Source organism: Mastigoproctus giganteus, chromosome 2, assembly GCF_048544385.1.
Source record: "Mastigoproctus giganteus isolate SK-2022 chromosome 2, ASM4854438v1, whole genome shotgun sequence".
Lineage (NCBI taxonomy): Eukaryota > Metazoa > Arthropoda > Arachnida > Uropygi > Thelyphonidae > Mastigoproctus > Mastigoproctus giganteus.
This window is the reverse complement of record NC_143576.1, coordinates 76693936-76709196: the sequence shown is the minus strand read 5'-3', so window position 1 is coordinate 76709196 and position 15261 is coordinate 76693936. Positions and strand designations below refer to the sequence as shown.

Genomic DNA, 15261 nt, shown 5'->3' with positions numbered 1-15261 from the left:
TGGTCCGGTACATGTCTGTCTGGGAAGCGTTCTCCATAAATTCGTTGAGCGGCTCGTCCATTGCCCTCTGCTAATCTATACACTAGGTGCATGTCTTCCAGCTCACAGTTCGTATATCGATGTATGCTCTTCGTGCGGCGACTACTGCTTGAATGAGTAAACCAGAAATTTTCCCTCTCGCGAACTGATGAACAGCGCTGTCTACCGACTTACGTTGACGTTTCTGGTTATGGGTTCCTATGCGATTCACATTCCTTTAGATGTTACCTACCTCCCGTAAACGTTTGTACCAATATTTTTGAGACACCCTGTATAAATCACCCCAGGGGCTCACATCTGGTGAATATGGGCTTGGCACACCCAGGGTCTTGAGTTGGATATCATCATTCTTCTCTTTCTTGGTGATTCCCTTCTCTCTCTCTCTCTCTCTCTCTCTCTCTCTCTCTCTCTCTCTCTCTCTCTTTCTCTCTCAGGGTAACTCGGAAATATTTTTTTAGCTGGTGCAGCATAAGCCTGAGGCTTCCTTGCACTATATGGCTAATAATAATAATAATAATAATAATAAATAATAATAATAAAAGGACAATAGTTATGTTGTTAACTGGAATTTGGTTTTTATATACATTTATCAGGTGACGCTGGCGTCGCACCCAACTCAACTTGATCATGCTAGCTGTGAATATCACTTAAATACAGGTTCTTCCGGCAACACTTTTTTTTTTGGCTTTCTTTAATGTCTCTCTATTCAATAAACTTTTATATTTTATTATTTTACTTTTATTTCAATACGCTTTTATCACTCCCCACATCGAATTGTAAAGAAAATGTCTTTATAGATTCTTTTTGTTTTTTTAATATATGACACAGCCTATTGGCCAATACCAAATTCTTCAGCATTTTTTTTTTTTTTTTCCCACGAACACCATTTTCAAGTTAAGGATAGTTAAAGTAAAGTGTTTTCTTTTTATTTCACTTTTTAATTCTTTAGACCCCATAATTCTATAAAATATCTTAACTTATGTACATATATACCCATAAAGAAGTACGCAAATGAAGCTATATAAGCAATAGCATCCGTCCCACTGATAGTCAACAATATCCTTGTTGACTATGAGTGGGACGGATGACAACACGCAAGACAATGTAGGCAGGGGTCGGCAACCAGCGGCTCTTTAACTTTTAACGCAGATTTACGACAAGCAACGTATTTCCGCGAGCAAATATTTTCGAAAATTAACTACGTTAAAAATAAATCAAGAAACCGACGTTGTAGAGCGGATATCATCTTTCAAGGGCACAAAAGGTGATATAGTTGTACACGTTGGCACTAATGATATTAAGAGTAGGAGACCGGCGGAATTACTTAACAAGTACAGGTCACTGTTGAAAAAAAGCCGTGAATTAGGGTAGAAAATGTCTGCAATTCTGCCCAGACACGATACGAGGGAATATATGATGAGAGCCTTGTCGATCAATACGGCTCTGGAAAGATTGTGCAAGACTCTAGGGGTTGAACTTTTCAGCCTGGTCTGTACTTGTTAACAGGAGAGACTGCTTCTATAGGGATAGGATACACTTAAATAGAAAGGGTGCAAGTATATTTACTGATGCTATCGAGGCCGTGTTAAGTGGGTCGGAAAACTGCTAGATTGGGGGGATACAAAGACTAATAGATTAACAGTAGCCACTGGCAGAGGAGAAAGTGATTCTTGCACTGCTTCTATTGGAATGAGCCGCAGCCTGGAAAATAAGATGTAGGATATTTCAGAGACTGCTGAGAATCATTGGGGTACAAGTAAACACATGGGTTGTGTTAGGGTAGCTAAGAAAAAGAACAGGTGCATGTATACTTGGTTGTACACCAATGCTAGGAGTTTAGTAAATAAATTTGATGAATTTGAGGTATTGCTCAAAACATCAAAGGCAGATATTGTGGGGATATCAGAGACGTGGTGTCACACAGATATAAGGAATGCAGAACTGGAATTTGGGGAGTATAATGTCTACAGAAAAGATAGACAGGATAGGAAGGGAGGAGGGGTTATGCTATTAGTTAAGAAATACATAAAATCCAAGGAAGTGAAGCCAGTCGACATTGCTGGACGGTGCAGTGTCGAGTCAGTTTGGTGTGACATAAGCATTGGGAGATCAAAATTGAGAGTAGGAGTGTGCTATAGACCTAATGACTCTGATGAGTATAATAAGGAACTGTACAGGGAAATAGAGTGGGCCAGTAAATCAGAGTCTTATAATGGGGGATTTTAATTTCCCAGATATTGACTGGAATTTGTGGGTTGGTCACTCACACACTAGCAAGGCTTTTGTGGATTTATTGGATGATTGATCTCTACATCAGCATGTTCGGGAGGCAACTAGAGGGAGTAATACTCTTGATTTGCTGATGCTATCGAGGCAGTGTTAGGTGGGTCGGAAAACTGCTAGCTTGGGGGGAGACAAAGACCAATAGATTGACAGTAGCCACTGGCAGATGTGAAAGAGATTCTTGCACTGCTTCTATTAGAATGAGCAGAAGCCTGAACAACAAGATGCATGGTATTTCAGAGACTGCTGGGAGCCATTGCGGTACAAATAAACACATGGGTTGTGTTAGGGTAGCTAAGAATAGAAACAGGTACACGTATACTTGCGTGTACACCAATGCTAGGAGTTTAGTAAATAAATTTGATGAATTTGAGGTATTGCTCAAAACATCAAAGGCAGATATTGTTGGGATATCAGAGACGTGGTGTCACACAGATATAAGGGATGCAGAACTGCAATTTGGGGAGTACAACGTCTACAGAAAGGACAGACAGGATAGGAAGGGGGGAGGGGTTATGCTATTAGTTAAGAAACACATAAAAACCAAGGAGGTGAAGCCAGTCGACATTGCTGGACAGTGCAGTGTTGAGTCAGTTTGGTGTGACATAAGCATTGGGAGATCAAAATTGAGAGTAGGAGTGTGCTATAGGCCTAATGACTCTGATGAGTATAATAAGGAACTGTACAGGGAAATAGAGTGGGCCAGTAAATAAGAGAGTCTTATAATGGGAGATTTTAATTTCCCAGATATTGACTGGAATTTGGGGGCTGGATACTCACACACTAGCAGGGCTTTTGTGGATTTATTGGATGATTGTTTTCTACATCAGCATGTTCAGGAGGCAACTAGAGGGAGTAATACTCTTGATTTGATTATCAGCAGTGATTCTTCATGCCTTAAGAATCTGCAGATAAATGACCCACTATGTGGCAGTGATCACAGTGTGCTGAATTCGGAGTTACTCAAAGAGGTAACTACCATTAGGGGTAAAGGGAAGGGTTATTGCTTCCGTAAAGGCGACTACGATGGACTGAGACAGTATTTAAATTCTATACAGTGGGACCAACTGATGATGTTACCAACAGCAAATTCAAAATGGGAAGCATTCAAAGACCGTATCTTGGAAGCTACTAGGCTTTACATACCAACTAAGAAATATTGTTCGAGGTTTAGGCCAAAATGGATGTCAGATGAACTAATGAGGCATATGGCAGAGAAGAAAAATGCATGGGATACTTACAAATTAACACATGACACAGAAGCCTATGATAGATACAAGTTGATATGCAACCAAGTTACAAAGGAGGTTAGGCAGGCGAAGGCAGATTACGAGAAATCCTTGGCAAGGGATGCGAAGAAAAACAGCAAAAAGTTCTTTACTTATGTAAACTCTAGAAGGAAGGGGATGAATCAGATTGGTCCACTTGATATTGATGGGTCCACTGTTGATGATCCTGCTCAGGTAGCTAACAAACTAAATGAATATTTTGCATCGACATTCACACATGAGGAGTTATTCAGCAAGGGGAATGCCAGAGGTGTATTCAACTATAGCAGTAAGCTACAGAATCTTGAAATAACTGGGAGTAAAGTGGAGGAGAAACAGTTGAAGATAAACACAAGAAATGCACCCGGGGTGGATGGGATCTATCCAGTTATATTAAAGGAGGCAGCAAAGGAAGTAAGCAAACCCTTAGCCATAATTATGAGAGCTTCCTTGGACTCAGGGGAGTTACCCATAGACTGGAAATGTGCAAATGTGACCCCAATTCACAAAGGAGGGTCAACGGCTGACACAAGTAACTATAGACCTGTGAGCTTAACTTCTGTTCCAGGAAAATTAATGGAGGCACTGGTTAAAGAAGCACTGCAGGATCATTTAGACAAGACTTCAGTTATAGCTCAAACACAGCATGGTTTTGTTAAGGGGAAGTCTTGCCTGACCAACTTGATTGGATACTATGATGCAGTCACAAAAGAACTGGATGCAGGGAATAACTTTGATATTATATACTTGGATCTTAGAAAGGCTTTTGATACTGTTGCACATGGAAGACTGCTACACAAATTGGAACAATGTGACATTGGAGGCAAATTGCTGCTATGGATAAAGGGGTGGTTGAGTGGGAGAAGACAGAGAGTGGTAATCAATGGACACTGCTCATCGTGGACTAATGTTATTAGTGGAGTCCCTCAGGGCTCAGTGTTGGGTCCATTATTGTTTTCTGTATTTATATGTGATATTGATGATGGTATATCAAGCTTAATGTCCAAGTTTGCAGATGATACAAAGGTTGGCAGGGTTGTCAAGGACACTACTGACACTATGCTGCTGCAACAGGATCTGGAAAGGTTGAGCAGATGGGCTGAGAGGTCGCAAATGAAGTTTAACATTGACAAATGTAAAGTACTACACATGGGAAATAGCAACGTATCAACTCTGTGGTACTACACTGACAGTGGTAGAGAATGAAAGGGACTTGGGGGTGATTGTGCAGGCAGATATGAAGTTCTCTGAGCAGTGCAGACGGGCTGCAAGAGTAGCTCATGGAGTATTGTCGATGATATATAGGAATTTTACTAGCAGGGATAAGGAGGTGATTATTCCATTGTATAAGGCAATGGTCAGGCCACACCTAGAGTACTGTATACAGGTCTGGAGGCCTCATTTCAAGAAGGATGTAGAGCTGCTGGAACGAGTACAGAGAAGGGCAACAAGATTAGTGAATGGAACAAAGGGGTGCTCTTACGAAGAAAGGCTTAAGTTTTGCAAATTACAGTGTCTGGAGACTAGGCACCAGCGAGGTGATCTGATAGAGGTGTATAAAGCCTTGAATGGTTTAAGCATGCTCAATGCTGATGGGATTCTTCCTCTAGCTCAGAAAAATTACCTGAGAGGGCATAAATTCAAATTGAGGAAAGACAGATATAGGATAGACGTGCCGAAATTTGCCTTTAGCCAGCGGGTGGTTGGTTGGTGGTACAGACTGCCATCCCTTGTGGTGGAGGTTGATAGCCTAAATAAGTTTAAGGCTCAGCTGGACAGGTATTTTGAACGAACAGAGGGGTGAAGTGGAAGTGGGTTTTTTTTTTTTTTTTTTTTTTTTGGCTGATGCTGCATAAGCTTGCTTTCTTGCATCAAATGCCTCTGCTAATGCTAATGCTAATGCTAATTTGATCATCAGTAGTGATTCTTCATGCATTAAGAATCTGCAGGTAAATGAAACACCAGGTGGCAGTGATCACAGTGTGCTGAAGTGGGATTTACTCAAAGAGGTAACTACCATTAGGGGTAAAGGGAAGGGTTATTGCTTTCGTAAAGGCGACTACGATGGACTGAGACAGTATTTAAATTCAATACAGTGGGACCAACTGGTGATACCTACAGCAAATTCAAAATGGGAAGCATTCAAAGAACTTATTTGGAAGCTACTAGGCTTTTCATACCAACTAAGAAATATTGTTCAAGGTTTAGCCCTAAGTGGATGTCAGATGAACTAATGAGACATATGGCAGAGAAGAAAAATGCATAGGATACATCCAAATTAACACATGACACAGAAGCCTATGATAGATACAAGTTGATCTGTAACCAAGTTACAAAGGAGGTTACGTAGGCGAAGGCAGATTACGAGAAATCTTTGCCAAGGGATGCAAAGAAAAACAGCAGGGAGTTCTTTACTTATGTAAACTCTAGAAGGAAGGGGATGAATCAGATTGGTCCACTTGATATCGATCGGTCAACTGTTGATGATCCTGCTCAGGTAGCTAACAAACTAAATGAATATTTTGCAACGAAATTCACACATGAGGAGTTATTCAGCGAGGGGAATGCCAGAGGTGTATTCAACTCTGGCAGTAAGCTAGAGAATCTTGAAATAAGTGAGAGTAAAGTGAAGGAGAAATTATTGAATATAAATACAAGAAAGGCACCTGGGGTGGATGGGATCTATCCAGTTATATTAAAGGAGGCAGCAAAGGAAGTAAGCAAACCCTTTGCCATAATTATCAGAGCTTCCTTCCACTCAGGGGAAGTACCCATGGACTGGAGATGTGCCAATGTGACCCCAAAGGAGGATCAAAGGGCGACACAAGTAATTATAGCCCTGTTAGTTTAACTTCTGTTCCCGGTAAATTAATGGAGGCACTGGTTAAAGAAGCAGTGCAGGATCATCTAGACAAGACTTCAGTTATAGCTCAGACACAGCATGGTTTTGTTAAGGGGAAGTCTTGCCTGACCAATTTGATTGGATACTATGATGCAGTTACAAAAGAATTGGATGCAGGGAATAACTTTGATATTATATACTTGGATCTTAGAAAGGCTTTTGATACTGTTTGATACATGGAAGACTGCTGCACAAATTGGAGCAGTGTGGCATTGGAGGCAAATTGCTGCTATGGATAAAGGAATGGTTGAGGGGAGAAGACAGAGAGTGGTAATCAATGGATACTGCTCATCGTGGACTAATGTTATTAGTGGAGTCCCTCAGGGTTCAGTATTGGGTCCATTATTGTTTTCTGTATTTATAAATGATATTGATGATGGTATATCAAGCTTAATGTTCAAGTTTGCAGACGATACGAAGATTGGCAGGGTTGTCAAGGACACTACTTACACTATGTTACTGCAACAGGATCTGGAAAGGTTGAGCAGATGGGCTGAGAGGTGGCAAATGAAGTTTAACATTGACAAATGGAAAATACTAGATATGGGAAACAGCAACCCCAAAGCAACGTATCAACTCTGTGGTACTACAGTGACAGTGGTAGAGAATGAAAGGGACCTGGGGGTGGTTGTGCAGGGAGTTATGAAGTTTTCTGAGCAGTGCAGACGGGCTGCAAGAGTATCTCATGGTGTATTGTCGATGATATATAGGAATTTTTCTAGCAGGCATAAGGAGGTGATTATTCCCTTGTATAAGGCAATGGTTAGGCCACACCTAGTATACAGGTCTCGAGGCCTCATTTCAAGAAGGATGTAGAGATGTTGGAACGAGTACAGAGAAGGGCAACAAGATTGGTGAATGGAACAAAGGGGTGCTCTTACGAAGAAAGGCTTAAGTTTTGCAAATTACAGTGTCTGGAGACTGGGCACCAGCGAGGTGATCTGATAGAGGTGTATAAAGCCTTGAATGGTGTGAGCATGCTCAATGCTGATGGGATTCTTCCTCTTGCTCAGAATAATCACCTGAGAGGGCATAAATTCAAATTGAGGAAAGACAGATGTAGGATAGATGTGCGGAAATTTGCCTTTAGCCAGCGGGTGGTTGGTTGGTGGAACAGACTTCCATCCCTTGTCGTGGAAGTTGATAGCCTAAATAAGTTTAAGGTTCAGCTGGACAGGTATTTCGAACGAACAGAGGGGTGAAGTGGAAGTGATTATTTTTTATTTATTTATTTTTATTTATTATTTTTTTTTTTTGGCTGATTCTGCATAAGCTTGCTTTCTTGCATCAAATGCCTCTGCTAATGCTAATGCTAATGCTAACCGTCTGAACAATGCGAGTCTCTCAGCATGTTTAAAGATGAAAATAATGGCATACTCGCTTGATGTTGAGAGACTCGCTCAAGAAGTTCAGCAACAAAAGTCACATTAATTCGTACCTAATTGGGTGTTTGTTACGTTTTTTCAGTATTAACAAATAATATTTCAAAAAAAAATTTTTTAATAAAATATCTTCACACTATTCCATTTCTTTAAACCTCCCCCTCATCCCAGCTTCATTTGGGGTGCGGCTCTTCGGATTCTTTTTTTTTTTTAATTAAATCAAAAATGGCTCCTCACTCAAAAAATGTTGCCCACCCTTGATATAATTTATGTTCCATCTCTCTCTCTATACAGTCAATCAGCGCACAGTGAGAGTTACTCTGCCTTCCTAAATCCCATGTGTTTTTCAAAGTGCTCAACTGTGAACAGAATTTTCATATTTCGATCCGGATTAGCGAGGGTTTACTGTATCTGTGAAAACAGCAGTAATTCTTCTTAAATCCATTGTCTCTATCCAGTTACTATTTGAATGCACTGTTTTTACAATAGACCTCTGTGCAATCAAGATGGCTTTGACCTTTCTTAATGATCTTTCAAATACACAGATCATAACGTAGGGGCTCATATCTGGTGAGTATGGGCTTGTCACACCCAGGGTCCGGAGCTGGATATCATCATTCTTCGTTTTCTTGGTGATTGATTTCCTTCTCTCTCTCTCTCTCTCTCTCTCTCTCTCTCTCTCTCTCTCTCTCTCTCTCTCTCTCTCTCTGTAATTTGTCAGGAATTTTTTTTTTTTTTTGGCTGGCTCTGCATAAGCCTCGGGCTTCTTTGCACCATATGGCTAATAATATAAAGACTCTTAAGTGCAGTGATGGTTATACTGAATAAATCACAGGATTCTCATCCACTTTTGACACAAATCAGGTCTATTACTTCATCTCAATGAAAGTAAAGTGACTGCCTATCTTTACTGGACACCCGGCCATGTTGGAATACCAGGAAATGAGCGTGCAGAACATGCAGCAAAGCACCCTGCTGGCTTTGTTTCCCTCCCAGTTCCCTATACTGATTACAATTCAATCATACGGCAGATATGTACTGACTTGCGGTCTGAAATGCGACATACCCAGACTATATGCGACATAACTAGCTCATTGAAATAAAACAATCCACAGCTGTGGCAATCCAATTTGCGATTAAATAGGCACGAAGGGGTCATACTTGCGAGAGCAAGTACGACTAGGGCTTACAATACCGAGATCCTGGTCATTTTTTTCCAGTATTGATACAAAAAATACCGGTTTTTCGGTACTACTAGCAAATGTTCGATAAATCATCGATAGGACACCATGCAACATTGCTGCATAGGACACCGTGCAACAATCCTGTCCACAATTCTCGGACAACTACATGTCTGACCGTATCGTAACTCATTATACAATATAATATAATGATCGCCGCCCAGCTCTGCTGGGCGGCGATCATTAACTACTCTATTGATCTTTACATCATCTGCAAGTTTAGACCTCACGCCCTTCATAGACGTCATTTAAGATAATCAAACACAACAGTGGTCCCAATACTGGTCCTTGCGGAAACCCCTGTTCTTACATTAACCCAATCTGAGGTGTTCTTATTAAACTTTATCACATTTATCACAACCCCCTGCCTGGTGCCCTCAAGCCATCGTGCTATCCGTCTAAGGATTTTCCCGATGATTCCAGCCTGCTCCAACTTATAAAGTAATATGGAAGACCAACGTGAACAAAACATCAGTGTTCCGCAAATTCTTTGCGGAACGCTGATGTTTTGCAGTGGAAGAGTACTTGCGGTCCCAGGTAGGACTAAAGGGATTATAATCCCATATGGTCAAAATAAAGTGGAATTTCTTTACTTCTGCGTGATGATTCCCCGAACATTGATTTAGCCCCTCCCTTTAATAAATACTGGGACTGCCACTGAGGAAGAGTGTTTTACAACACTTCACTCTCCTACGTGTTCTTATTAAACTTTACCAGGAGTGCACATCTAAGGGCATCTACACTTACGGTATTATTATATTGTATAATGCATCATGAATAACGAATACATATATAAATTGGTAATTTATGAAATAAATGTATTAATGTTAAAATTCCACTAATCCAAGTATAATTTGAATACCCCCTTACATTAATTAGTTCAGATTATCTCTATTGCACTGTATTGACTTTCTGTCAGATTTTTGTTGTCTTTAATCAATTAGTTTAATCACTTAGCTTTAATACAGATTTGAACAGCTTCGCCAAAAGGAATTATCCCTTTTATACGGCATAAACAGTGGTGAAATAAAATAAAAAAATAAAATTAAAAAAAAAAAAAAGCATGTAACTAGCAGAGAGAAGAAAGTCTTGCCAAGAACGTTGTTGGTTGGAGTAATGCCAGTAAGAAATTCTTAGCGAAATCAGTTTGTGGTCTGCCGCATTCACTTCCTGTCAACAAAAGGTCAGTTGAGCTAGCTAAAAGTGCCAATATTGCCTTAGGATGATCTGAGATGGTTCCGAGAAAATGCCGAAGTAATGTTCGAGATTAATCTACTGTGTCGTGCTTCCTTTCGTAACGACGAATAGGATTTCAGTGATGTGTTTTATGAATCTTGTTATGTGCAAGATAACGACTGCTGCTATACTGCTAAAGACACCGTGACCAAGTTTTCATTTATTAGTCGAATTTTAAAAAATAAAGGAAAGGAACATTGGAAAAATTTATTGGTTTGCTTTTATTTTGCTGCAATGGGACTTTTGTAATTCGAATGATTAAGAACAGTTTCCAGGCTACACAGTGAGTAGAGTTCTGTTGCTAGTCTTCATTAAAGTGAATCTTAACATCATCTTAACAAAATTATTTATAATTTATAAATAATTTTTTTTACCCATAGGCTTAACAATAAGCATTAGCAGTATAAATAAATTAATGGGTTATCGATTAAAAAGAATCAAAGTTGCAAATGACGAAACTGATAAAGTAATAAAAACGTGGATCGTATTAAATAGCCATACAACGGGGTACAAGTGAAATTTACCTCGGATTTGTTTGAGAAGAAAATAACTGATATATATATTTTTTGTTGTTGTTGTTATTTTATTTAACTTGTTGGAATAACACTAATGTAAACGAGTAACCATTTGTTTTTAGCTAGCACAAACATTTCTTAGTGTCGTAATTATTATTATTATTAGCCATATGGTGCAAGGAAGCCTGAGGCTTATGCTGCACTAGCCAAAAAAAAAAAAAAAAAAAAATTCCAAAGATACCCTGAGAGAGAGAGAGTAAGAAGTAGAAAGGAATCATCAAGAAAGAGAAGAATGATGATATCCAGCTCAGGACCCTGAGTTTCACAAGGTAGAAAGAAAGAAAACAAGAACATCTATTTAATAAAATACGCCTACTACTATATTTGATAGAGAAGTTAATCACTTGTTTTTTTTTTTTTGTTTGTTTTTTTTGTTTGTTTTACTAAATGTTATTATTCAATTAGTCAATTAGTTTAATCAATTAGTTTAATCATTTTGGTTCATCTATTAATTTTAAAGTTGATTACGTAAACTAAAATTTTGCCTCCCCACATGCAGCCATAAAATAAAAAAAATAATAATAAAAAAATCTATTCAACTTTCCCCACTCTCTCTGACTGATCCCTGCCCTGCTCAATATTCTTAATATTGAGCAGGGCAGGGATATTCTTTGCTTTGCACGATTTTTAATTACAGTACAGAGTATTTCGGTGCAGAACGATAACCACCTACCTGAAATTGCAATAGAGATGCCACTTTTCCAAATTTTTTTATTTGTTCGGAGAGGGATAAAAAAAAAAAAAAATTTGATATTAGGTTCCCCGCAAATGATTACATCTGCCCATATAGTTATTGGTCAGTATTTGCGTGTGTTCTCTGTCGATTTGCCTGTTTGCTGTAAGAAAAAAAACTCAGTTTTTTTGGGGAAAAACCTTAGTATCTACGCCTGAAACCGACTAACTCAGCCACGGAGTGAAAAAACCCACTAAAGTTCCTGGCGTCATCGACGGCATTCGAAACCGGGGGTCTTTTCCACCCGCTGTGGGGAGGACGGTGGCGATACGACCGTCCGCGCAGACTGCAGACGGATAAAAGCAATCCTGATTTTTTTTTCGCTGAAAATGCCCATATGCATCAACTACTGTTCATCTCAGTTGCCCAAATTATTCCTGTATGATATGCACAAGTACCACCTTTCGCCTGAAAGGTGGTACTTGTGCATATGTCCGTTGCGATATTCCCTGTCAGAGACTTGGTAATTTTGAATCTCCTCTTTTCGATCTTCTCTGGCTTAAAATCTCTCTACCTCATTGTGTCCAATTCATCTGTTGTCTCTACCGTTCTCCCAACTCCACTAATCACCTGGAACTCTTTGACTTCCTCTCTTTGCAACTTAACTTTCTCCAGTCCAACTTTTCTAACTGTGAGATAATTTTCCTTGGTGATTTTAATGTTCATAACTCCAGCTGGCTTCCGTTTTATAGTCACACCGACCCAGCTGGTCAAGATGCTGAGGCTTTTGCAATTACTAATGACCTTACACAGATTGTTCATTTACCTAAAAGAATACCGGACAATCCTAATCATACAGCCAACACGCTTGATTTTTCTCACAAACAAACTTTCTAAGTATACGGTCCACGTGAGTGATCCTTCAGGCACCTCAGATCACAACTTGGTGATCGTCTGTTCTCCAATGCAGCCTTTATCTCATGGCTATTCTCAACTTCGTGTTGTTTGACATTAAAAGAATTCTAAATGGGATGACCTGCAAGACTTCTTTTCTTCTTTTCCTTGGTCGGATTACTGTTTCAAAACTTCTGATGTCAACGTTTGCTCAGATCGTGTCAGTGAAATTATTCTTGCAGGAATGGAATCCTTTATCCCACACTCTACTTTAAAATCTCGTCCTTTATCTAAACCTTGGTTTTCCAATAAATTTGCTAAGACTGTTCAAGAGAAGAATGTTGCATATCGCAATTGGCTTGTTTCCAATTCTTCACTTTCATTTTCTGCCTACACCAAAGCTCGCAACAATTGTAAAGCTGTTATTAATCAGTCAAAGCTAGATTTTGAACAGGCTAAGAGTAGAAAACTTGCTTCTTGCCCTAATGGTAGCCGAGCATTCTGATCTCTAGCTAAAGCTATTAGCCGCAACTTTTTCCCATCTCTGCTCTCACCTCTGTCAAAACCAGATGGTTCTGTTATCACTTCAGCCAAGGATGAAGCTGACCTGCTAGCATCCCATTTTTCTTCCAACTCATGTATTAATGATCTTGGTAAAACACCTCCCACCATTTCCAACACACTCCATTCAATGCCTCCTGTGGTCTTCCATCAAACGGATGTCAGAAGGATTTTGACGAATCTTGATGCTAAGAAAGCTCCAGGTCCCGATGGTATTTCTCCATTTGTTCTCAAAACCTGTTTTCCTGAACTTACTCCTGTTCTTTGACGCCTTTTTTATCTTTATTATTCCAAAGGTATTTTTTCTTCTGCTTGGAAATTTATTCATATCCAGCCAGTTCTTAAAAAGGGTGACAAATTCCTCTCATCCAATTATCGTCCCACTGCAATTACTTCTATTCTTTCTAAAGTAATGGAGAAATCAATTCACCGCCAACTTAAACTACCTAGAAACCTTCCGCCTGATCAACGATCGCCAGTATGGATTCCGTCAGTGTCGATCCACTGGTGATATTTTTTTTTTTTTTTTTTTTGATTTGGTAGTTGTTGGCGCATCGGCTTCTGTGGCCATATTGCACCTCCCAAGGTTTTTGCAGTACTTTGATCCAAGCCCGAGGCGGGAATCGAACCCGCGACCTTTGGGTTGCCGGGCAGGTACTTTTTACCCACTCGGCTAGCCCGGTCGGTCCCACTGGTGATATTCTGGCTTATGTTACTTATGGAAAAATTCAGTGAAAAAGTTCGGTGAAACACAAGCAGTTGCTCTAGACATATCAAAGGCTTTCGATCGTGTTTTGCATAAAGCTCTTTTAAACAAGCTTCCATCTTATGGTTTGCCAACTGTTTTTTGTAGTTGGTTATCCAGTTTTCTCTCTGATCGTTCACTGAGGGTGATGGTAGATGCCTCTCTGTCTTCTAACTTCTCCACTAATGCTGGTGTCCCCCAAGGTTCAGTTCTTTGCCCCACTCTTTTCCTCTTGTATATTAATAACCTTCTTCCATTGACTGGAAATCCTATCCATAGTTTAACGCGAATAACCTGCTAATTTCCCAACAGAAATTTCAATTTTTCTTTCCGGGAGAGTCCACTAGTTGACATCTTTGAGTAAGAACACATTTTGAGACAAGAACTGAAGTTAGCACATTTTTTAAACAAATTTCTACGGAGCGTTAAACTGCACGTCTTCACTATACGGCGGCGACCCCTGGCCATGATATATGTGTTTATATATAGAAAAAATGGACGAACGATGGGCGCTTTACGCATATATATTAACAGGCCAAAAAAAAAAAAAAAAAAAAAAAACACCTAATAACATACAGTAATATCACATTCGTCTCAAAATAGAATGGAAATTTTAATTTTTTCAGTCATTCAGTAACCCATAAAAATTAAAATAAAACTTGGAACCCGAACACGATATGCTTAGACCTGAAGCCTCCTGATCAAACTCGGAGAGATGGCAACTATAGAATCAAAAGATCACAAGTTATCTTTAGTGAAATTTCGAAGTAGAGAAACCTAGAAAAAAATTAATTACAAAGAAATGACTCCTCTTTAGAAAACAATAAATTTATGTTGATAATGAAGATTTAAATAGTCGTTTTGTTAGGTGGAATGTATTAAGGTGATCTACGGAACAGCAATGAAAGTTTGAAGTAGCGGAACTGTTGGGAATGTGTTTCTATTGTGCAGCAAAACTGCTTTTAAACTTAATTTTGGGGCATCCAAAAATTTATGCCATTCGTTTGCATTAGTATTAGTAGTTGCAAATGATTCAAGAAAGCAAGCTTATACAGCATCAGCCAAAAAAAAAAAAAAAAAACCCGACCCTTCCCATTTCATCTATTCTTTCCCTCCAGCCGATTCGTTGTTCCTTGAATTTATTAAGCTATCAACAACAGGTGTAAGTTTGTTCCGGCAATCAACTACCCTCTAGTAAAGGCAAACTTCTGCACATCTATTCTGCAACCATCCTTCCTCAATTTGAATTTGTGCCCCTTCATGTGTGGACATGTGTATATGTAAGCACCTGGAACTTCAGCTCAGCTCCGCCTCGTATCGCTGCGATGAACAGAATCTACGGTAAAAGGCCAGAAAAGTGTTGGTGTAGGTTTGTGTGAGTAGTGTGCTTGTTCTGTTGTTGTGTGCTGGCGACTTGGCTACCCAGAAGCATCAGTCACTTGGAGAGATGATTCTGGGTACT

General features: G+C 39.5%; 1 protein-coding gene across 3 annotated transcripts in view; it reads left to right on the top strand.

The window, feature by feature from the left end:
- LOC150089351 (uncharacterized) overlaps positions 1-15261 on the top strand; it is a 326575-nt gene that overhangs the window by 50940 nt on the left and 260374 nt on the right. The window contains exon 1 of one of the 3 annotated variants that reach the window (XM_090368532.1): positions 10550-10634. The exons of the other annotated variants lie outside the window; for them this stretch is intronic. The gene's annotated coding sequence lies outside the window, so the exon portion shown is untranslated. Of the gene's footprint in view, positions 1-10549; positions 10635-15261 lie in introns of those variants that run through there. 3 annotated transcript variants of the gene reach the window in all.